The 3,312-nt window shown below is 39.0% G+C and overlaps 1 pseudogene; it reads left to right on the top strand.

Annotated features, from left to right (window-relative positions):
* The first annotated feature begins 238 nt into the window (after window positions 1-238).
* On the top strand, window positions 239-2,752 carry LOC136311878 (ubiquitin carboxyl-terminal hydrolase 1 pseudogene; annotated as a pseudogene).
* Window positions 2,753-3,312: the final 560 nt, after the last annotated feature.

The following is a 3,312-nucleotide window of genomic DNA, read 5'->3' as shown; positions in this document are numbered from 1 at the left end:
GCGAAGACCCTAGCGGTTCAGGCGCTCCGCCAGCGGGGCTAGTTCTTGAGCTCCTTACCATCCCTGGGCAGGCGCGGGCTGGCGCCGCTCCGGGGATGTAGTGGGTGCCGGCGCAAGGCAGGACCCAGCGGCGGCCCGGGCTCCCACTCCGGAAAGCGAATGGTCACTCCATCGCGGGGAAGGCGAACCGGCCAGCTTTTCCGCGGGTGGGTCGGGGACTCCACGGGCTCCGGGCAAGGTCTAGCTGTTGCACTCACCCTCATGCCAGTTGGACTTGACGGCATCATCGCCGTGGACCTCGCTTGGGGCCATGACCAGATATGATTGGCGATCATAACGTCCCTATATAAATTAATACTTGTCAACTCTGGGATTTGAAGGGAAAATGCCTGGTGTCATACCTAGTGAAAGTAATAGGCTATCAAGAGGCAGTCCATCAAAGAAAAAAAAACTTTCCTTAAAGTTTTTTCAGAAAAAGGAAACTAAGAGAGCCTTAGATTTGACAGATTCTCAAGAAAATGAAGAAAAAGCTTCTGAATTTAGAGGATCTGAAATTGATCAAGTTGTTCCTGCAGCACAGTCCTCACCTATAAACTGTGAGAAGAGAGAAAACTTGTTACCATTTGTGGGACTGAATAATCTCGGCAATACTTGCTATCTTAATAGTATACTTCAGGTATTATATTTTTGTCCCGGTTTTAAATCTGGAGTGAAGTATTTATTTAATATTATTTCAAGGAAGAAAGAAGCTCTTAAAGATAAAGCTAATCAAAAAGAGAAGGGAAACTGTAAAGAAGATTCTTTGGCAAGTTATGAACTAATATGCAGTTTACAGTCCTTGATCATTTCAGTTGAACAGCTTCAGGCTAGTTTTCTCTTAAATCCAGAGAAATATACTGATGGACTTGCTACTCAGCCAAGGCGACTGCTTAGCACCCTCAGGGAACTCAACCCTCTGTATGAAGGATACCTACAGCATGATGCACAGGAAGTATTACAGTGTATTTTGGGAAACATTCAAGAAACATGCCAGCTTCTAAAAAAAGAGGAAGTAAAGAATGTGGCAGAATTATCTAACAAGGTAGAAGAAAAATGTCACCAGAAAGAGGACATTAGTGGTGTTGAGAACATAGAGTTGGACAATATGAGGCATTCTGAAGACTATAAAGAAAAACTGCCAAAAGGAAATGGGAAAAGAAAAAGTGACACTGAATTTGGTAACATGAAGAAAAAAAATTAAGGTCTCCAAGGAACAACAGTCATTGGAAGAGAACCAGAGACAAACTAGATCAAAAAGGAAAGTTACAGGTGATACATTAGAGATCCCTCCTAAAATAATTGCCAAGTACGTTTCTGACAGTGAGAATGCAAGACTTTCACAGAAAAAATCAAGAGTTAAAATAAATTGTTTCAAGTCTACAACTAAGCAACCCAGCATTCTTTCTAAATTCTGTAGTCTGGGAAAAAGAAACCAAGGATCCAAAGGACAGTCTAAAGATAATGAATATGATCTTGAAGGGGACTCTGGGAAGTGTGAAAATGATGACACAACAAATGGTTGTGGACTTCAGTCACCAGAGAATAATGTTAAGCCCATTAATGGTAATGAAGTTAAGCCCATAAACAAAGAGCAAATTGGTTTTGAGCTAGTAGAGAAATTATTTCAAGGTCAGCTGGTATTAAGGACTCGTTGCTTAGCATGTGAAAGTTAAACAGAAAGAAGAGAAGATTTTCAAGACATCAGTGTGCCAGTACAAGAAGATGAGCTTTCCAAAGTAGAAGACAGTTCTGAAATTTCTCCAGAGCCAAAAACAGAAATGAAGACCCTGAGATGGGCAATTTCACAGTTTGCTTCACAGTGGAGAGGATTGTTGGAGAAGATAAATATTTCTGTGAAAATTGCCATCATTATACTGAAGCTGAACAAAGTCTTTTGTTTGACAAAATGCCTGAAGTTATAACCATTCATTGGAAGTGTTCTGCTGCTAGTGGCTTGGAGTTTGATTGTTATGGTGGTGGACTTTCCAAGATCAACACTCCTTTACTGACACCTCTTAAATTGTCACTAGAAGAATGGAGTACAAAGCCAACCAATGACAGCTATGGATTATTTGCAGTTGTGATGCATAGCAGCATTACAATTAGTAGTGGGCACTACACTGCTTCTGTTAAAGTCACTGACCTTAACAGTGTAGAACTAGATAAGGGAAATTTTGTGGTTAACTAAATGTGTGAAATGGGTAAGCCAGAACCATTGAATGAGGAGGGAGCAAGGGGTGTGGTTGAAAATTAGGATGATGAAGATGTATCAATTAGAGTCGGTGGAAACACACAGCCAAGTAAAGTTTTGAACAAAAAAAAATGTAGAAGCTGTAGAACTTCTTGGAGGACAAAAGAGCAAGGCAGTATATGAGCTATACAACAAAGTATCTAATCCTGATAAAGGTGCCAGTACAGCATTTGCTGAAAATAGAAATTCTGAGACTAACGTTACTAAGGGGACCCATGAATCTGATAGAAACAAGGAATCCACTGACCAAACAGGCATTAACATTAGTGGATTTGAGAACAAAATTTCATATATAGTGCAAAGCTTAAAGGAGTTTGAGGGAAAGTGGCTGCTTTTTGATGATCCTGAAGTAAAAGTTACTGAAGAGAAGGACTTTTTGAATTCTCTTTCCCCTTCTACATCTCCTAAATCTACTCCTTATTTGCTATTTTATAAGAAACTATAGAGTGTATTATCCTTGTGTATATAAACATTGGCAAAATTGATTACATTAAAAAGTTTGGCTTATCTTTTGAAGCTATTGGATATTATTGGTCTCTCTAGGTTTTTATTTAGTGAGATATGAAATTAACTGAAAACCATGTTAATTTTTAGAATTCATTTCCTCTTAGTAGAGACTAGTGATGTATTAGCTTCTGGGAACAAACTTGTATAGGTTCTTAAAAGAATTATCCAAAATGGAAGCATTTAAACACTTTTGAATTTATACCTTTTTATGTTCGCTTTTTAAAATAAAATGCTTGTATTTGTATCTCCATATTTTGGAGTAATTATCTTAAAAAAAAAAAAGAATGTAAAGAATGTAAGCAGAATCAACCCTTGCATAAATTACTTTGGGAGAATAGGCCAGCCTGCCTTCAAGGGGGTTTTCTCTGCACCACCTCTCTTCCGTTCCGGGACTGCTACCTGCTGCTCGGACTCTCAATTCCGCTTCTCGATCTGTTAGCAGCAAATCTTTCTATAATTGCTTAAAGTTTGCATAAAAGTTTGTCAGTTAGTCTCTTTAGTAATCACCTAGTATG

The sequence above is a fragment of the Saccopteryx bilineata genome, chromosome 8 (assembly GCF_036850765.1).
Source record: "Saccopteryx bilineata isolate mSacBil1 chromosome 8, mSacBil1_pri_phased_curated, whole genome shotgun sequence".
In the NCBI taxonomy this organism is placed as follows: domain Eukaryota; kingdom Metazoa; phylum Chordata; class Mammalia; order Chiroptera; family Emballonuridae; genus Saccopteryx; species Saccopteryx bilineata.
The sequence above is the reverse complement of the archived record's forward strand: the minus strand, read 5'-3'. Positions and strand labels throughout refer to the sequence as shown.